Source organism: Pelmatolapia mariae, linkage group LG14, assembly GCF_036321145.2.
Source record: "Pelmatolapia mariae isolate MD_Pm_ZW linkage group LG14, Pm_UMD_F_2, whole genome shotgun sequence".
Classification (NCBI taxonomy): domain Eukaryota; kingdom Metazoa; phylum Chordata; class Actinopteri; order Cichliformes; family Cichlidae; genus Pelmatolapia; species Pelmatolapia mariae.
Genome location: NC_086239.1, coordinates 28,166,806 through 28,172,805, shown reverse-complemented (window position 1 = coordinate 28,172,805; position 6,000 = coordinate 28,166,806).

Sequence of the window (6,000 nt, the reverse complement as noted above, 5' to 3'; positions counted from 1 at the left end):
TGTGTGTGGTTCATTTCCATATAGTCTATTTTATTGCACATTGATGTCACAAGCATCAAAAAGGGAGTATCAGTAGTAAGCAACAACAGGAACCCAGGGCCCCTCTCAATAGAACGTGGGACGGGTGTTGCATTGGAGTTTTTGACCACTGGCAATGCTATTAATGCTATTGTTTTCAGGTGAAGATCTGCATGTCTCACATTCAAAATCCTTGAATGTACACAAATACAGACAAATTCCTGAAAATAGTTACATGCTATTGCAGTGATGGACAGTTATTGGCCAAAATCAGCAACTTGCCAGAAAAGGCAATAAAGAAGAGATGTGGAAGCTACATTGCAAATGCAGGGAGGAAGAAACAAAACAAAAACAGGGCTTATGAATGAAAACTTATGGTAGGAAAAAATAAAAGAGGATGGGTAATACAAGTGCAAAAAAAAAAAAAAAGAGGTCACACTTTTAAACAGAGCTAATGATACATAAAATTGAAGTAATCAATTCTAGCACCTGCAGCAGCCTACTTCCACCAGGCTGATTTTCTGACATCACTCATCAGCTATTGACCAGAACTCATGCCTCCAGGGATAATATTGGGATTCCAATGTAGTCACACCTGAGACACACTAGTGATAAAACAATGTCTGTCCTCTTTGGCAGACCTAAAGTGATTATTCTACGCAAAGGTAGAGATTTCAGTGCCTGTAAAACCTATCATGCTGGTCCATTCTCAGCAGTTCACCCTGAGAAGCCATAGCCTTGTGCAATTAGCTTGAAGAACTGCAAATGCACACATCCAATTAAAGCAGAACCTGATTCACTTGCCAGAAGATCAATACAGATCTTTTCCCTAATGTGAGAGGCAGCAGTGCCTAAGATAGTGCGAACAAAGTGCTGTCTTTCTTTCTTTTACCATCATTTACCTTCTGTCTGCATTCTGAATGGGACACAACAGCATACAAACACAAAAGTATTGAAGTACTGTCGGGGATAAGCAAATTAATTCACACAAGAAAAAAAATTATACATACAGGCTTAAATATATGAGTACGATACAATCTTATAATAACTTATGCTCAGGGTTCTACACTTCTCTTAACTTGACAAGACCAAGGCCTATGAACTTCCTGTTAGTGATCATGATTGACTATAACTGATAGTTTCTCTCTTTGTCATTATAAATGGAATTTGTGGACAGCATTTATTGGATTGCTCAGTACTCAGAACAATGGGAAAGTATAAGGAGCTCAGTGAAGATCAAAGAAGAACAAGTGCACTTGCACAAGTTGGAAAGGTCTCTTGGAGACTTTTCTAAACAACTGCTCATTCCAAGAACATAGTTTGATGTGTCACCACTGTTGTTTCAAAGAACACCCAAACTGCTTCAGATCAGAGAAAATTAGGATATTCACGAACAACCCAGGAAGCTCAAGCCTGTCATGAACAGGAAACTGCTGGAACACGAGCATCACTTCACACATTAAAATGTTTTTTACGTCGCAAAGGAGTGAGAGGGCGCCGAACAAGAAAGAAGCTGACACCGTCATACATTTCTGAAATGTGAAGCTGCCCTCATGAACAAGTAAAATGCTTCCTGGAGAAATGTTTTATGGTCAGATGAGACAAAGACAGCTATTTGGCCACAGTTACAGGAAGTCTGTTTGCAGGAGTAAAAGTGGGGTTTTTAAACCTAAGAACACTGTACCAACAGTCAAGCATGGTGGTGGTAGCTCTGGCTCTGTTTTCCTGCCACTGGCACTGGTACATTCCACAAAGTGGCTGGAATAATGAAGGAGGATGACTACTACCAAAATCTTCAACTTCACCTCAAATCAACAGCTGGTTGAAACTTGGACACAGTTGAGTGTCCCAGCACAAAAACACACACTAAAACTGGTTTTGAAATGAATAAAGCAGGCTAACATAACATTTCTGGAATAGCTTTCCTGGAATCTAATGAACCCAAATTTTCGTGAAAATTTTTGGGCAATGTTTAAAAGGTAGGTCCACGTCAGGACACCAGTCAATTTCAGTTAACTTGATCATTTCATGAGTGATGTGATCCCCAGCCAGAAGCTTGTTGATGGCTATCCGGTCTTTAAGTCTGATGTCATTAGCCGTTTCCGGGTCCAAACTCCGCTTCATGTCCCAAAGAGTTACAAACTGTCTAAATTCTTTCATCTTTAATTAAATGATCAGTGTGCTCTACCAGGTGTAACAATTAAGTTTAACATCCAGTCATCCACGAAAACAGAATTTATGAAGTTTAACAGAGTTTGAAGTTAGCTTGCTATTTTCCATCTAATGATGATTTACAATGTTCTGACTGAGGGATTTCTTAAAAATAAAATTGCAATGCATGGCAGGATGTAAACGGACCAAACTTAAGTCAGGAAAACAACTGAGATAATCCATCCATAATACGAAGTTAGTCCTTAATATACTTCTGCATGGGCTGGCTTTAGTTACATTGTAAGGTTTTAAAAACTGAGCTTTAAAGCGTGCTGCCGATGAATAGTGGTAATAAAAACCGAGAGAGGCCGACAGTGATCACTGCCTTTTTTTCGGGGCTTGCTCAGATTAAATAGAACAAGATACAAAGAATTAAAACATGTTAAAAACACAACAACCTAATAAGCACAGAGTAGTTTGGACCCGGAAGCAGGGATCATACGTCATCACTTAACAACCAGATTAAAAACATCTAGTTTGGGTGCAACTTACTAGTGGAAGTGTATGTATATAGTTGGACCTGTATGTATACTTTTGATCCTGTATGGATTAGAGAAAATAAAATGCATTCAGTCTTTTGCACCCAATTCCTGTTTTTTAAAGTAATTAAAGATGTATGCTGTACAATCATTCAGCGCTGGAAAAAGAAACCAGTTCAAAGAAAACATTAAAAGGCCCTAAGTGCCACGACTTTCATGCCCATGATGGGTGCATGTAGACTTCTGACCACAAATGTACTTATACTGACCTTATATACAGGCCACAAATATCCAAGCGTTTTTTTTTTAAGGTACTTTGGCATTGGTTTCATTTTTCACACCCAGAGGCTATCATTTCAATTTATTCTCTGGCTAGAATGCAAAGGATTAATTTTACAGCTGTAGTGAATACTGAAGTCTCTACTATATTACTATATCAGCATGCACTGTCCTCCCTTTCTCAGTCACGTGTGTCAATTGCTTATGACATTTAGTTTCTTCAAACAAAAATGGCAACGTAGCAGTGATTGATATAGTAGGTATATCCATCTTTCACATGCAGTTTTTAATATTAACCAAACCAACTGCTTTCAAAAATTGTACATATTGTGTATACATTTTGATATAGTATTCGTACACAACAAAGTCTGGCATTTGGCCACAGACTGAGTTCATCAGCAGGGTTTGTTTTCTGTAAACACAGCTGAGGTCTGGTACTTGTGTGGGTGGTACAAACCTACTTGGAAGCCATACAGGCATACTGATACCACCCATGTATGCTGGCATATGTGTCTCAGGGAGAAAAGGGCGATGAGCATCACATGTAATAATATGTGCTGTTAAGTGTATGTTTGCGTTATTGTAATGTGCAGTGTTATGTGTTAGTGTGGGTGTTTGTTTATCAGCGTGATGCTTGTGCCGCTGGGCAGGAGCACAGAACGAAGGAGTGAGACAAGCTTGAAGTCAACCTCAGATGCCCCCCTGCAGCCTCCCACTGAGTGGGAGCATGCGAATTTGAGGGGACAAGCATTTCATGTCTTTTTTTTTTTTTTGCTGGAGTGGCAAAACTTAGTGACATATAATCTTGGAACGGTAGCAGAAAAGCCTCTGCAGATTAACAGAGTTAATGTGCTCCTGCACTTCCTATTTTACATTAGTATTTTGAAAATGAGGCTTAATTGATACACAGGAGGTTGTTTGGTTTTGTTTCTCTCTGTTATATTTGTTATTGTTGATGCTGCAGTCTCTTGTCATTTTTGAATCTGTGCAAACTGCAATGTTGTTTTTAAAGACAGAGTGAAAGAAGCAAAACACCCTTTGATAATTAACCTCTATTATATTGTTGTACATAATTAGCACACAGCTTCACACAAAGTATTGGCTTTGGGACTTTTGCCAGTGTTGTATTGAATGTGTGCAGAATATGCAGCGATAATTAGACTTTGCAGTTGGCCCAGTGATCTGGTCCATCAGCTGCAAGTGACACCCTTCATTGCATATGAAACACTGCTTTGTTAAAGCACAGGGGAGCACCCTGGCTTCTCTGGTAAGACCGTGGTATTTCTCAGTACTTAGAGAGGCAGAGAGGATTAAGTGAGTTTGGGAGGGTCTGTCACTGGCTAGCCTCAAGGTGAGTGACAAAATCACTACAACATCAGCATATTTCATTCTCTTTGTACCCAGCGGTTAAAGAGCCAGAGAGCCACTTTGTCAGTAGATCAGAACAGAGTTTTATTCAAATTAAAAACTGGGAGATATCAGGGCACAGAATGTATGGTGGGGGAAAAAAGCAGCAATTTGTCTTTTTTTTGCTCAGATGTCAAGAAAGCAGCTATATGTTGTTGCCCTGTAGCTCACCAGGAGCTCAAGTTATAACATCTTGCAACACAATAATGCACAATGATATACAAACAATGCCGTCTTGCTAAAATTAAAACCAAGATACTGTGATATTCTTTGTGTTTATTTGAATAATATGACCGATTTATGTCTAAAGGCGGGAGGACTGATTGTTATTAAACACTAACACAAAAAGCTATTACAAATCATACAGTTGCAGTCACTTTGGGTTGTGTGGGCCCAGCGTTGACATTAGCTCTCTAGGAATTTTTCTGACAATAATGATATCTGGCATATTTTATAGGGAAAGTGCAAAGTTCTTTGAACCAGATGCATTTATCTTGTGCAGATTTTCAAGAGCATCAAATAACCAAGCAACAAATAACCCACACAATTTAGCTTTCACTTATTTTGTGTTAAATAAATAAACATGGCAGAGGCAGACTAATGCGCTTGTCCTTTTTTACAAAGCAAACCTACTTTTCAAATTTTTAACTGTTCAGTAAGTGCAAGGAAGGAAGCCTAGGACTAATGAGTGTCAGAACCACTATCCAGCATGAAACAAAGATCCACAGTACATCAGGAAGATGGCCACAACTGATCACATGCTTAGTAAAGTAGATGGCTGGACAAAGCTGGACTGAAAGACAGCAGAGAGGCACTAATCACGGTAGCACAGGAACAAGCTTTGCCCACAAAATCGATAGAGGCTGGGGTCTGCCACACTAGGCAATACCTCAGGTGCAGAGGTGCAAAGATGCCACTGAGACAATCTAGCAGATTGCAGGGAGCAAGATGCTAGCCGGCAGGGCATATGGAACACCATAAATAAATGGCTGGCACAGCATACAGAAACATCTGTGTTCAGTAGGGCCTAAAAGTCTCAAAGTCAAAATGGGATATGCCATTTGGGATGGTCGAGAATGACCGAGCTAAGATCCTATTGGACTTCTAGATACAGACGGAAAAACCGGTGATGACTAACCAACCAGACATAGTAGTGTTGGACAAGCTGAGGAAGACGGCTGCTATAACAAGTGATAGCAACATCGGGAATAAGGAAGTTTGGAGAAGGAAGAAATCAAGTTTGAAAAATAATAAGAACTGAGAGAGCATCTTGAGAAGATGTGGAGGGTGAAGGCAGCAGTGGTCCCAGTGGTAATCGGAGCACTCGGGATGGTGAATCCCAAACTGGGTAAGTGGCTCCAGAAGATGCCAGGAATGATATTAAAGATCTCTTTACAGTAAGTGCCGACAAATATCAGAAAATAAAATGTGTAATTGTTTTTTAAATGAGTAGTTTTTTGTTTGTTTATGGACTACGGAGCTAATATTTTAGATAACTGAGTTATGATGTAATTGAAATTCTTGCTTAAGGAAAGATTTTGTTTTTTCCACTGTTTTATCTCTGGGAAATGAGAAATGTCATTCTATACTTTGTGAAAATCTGTCA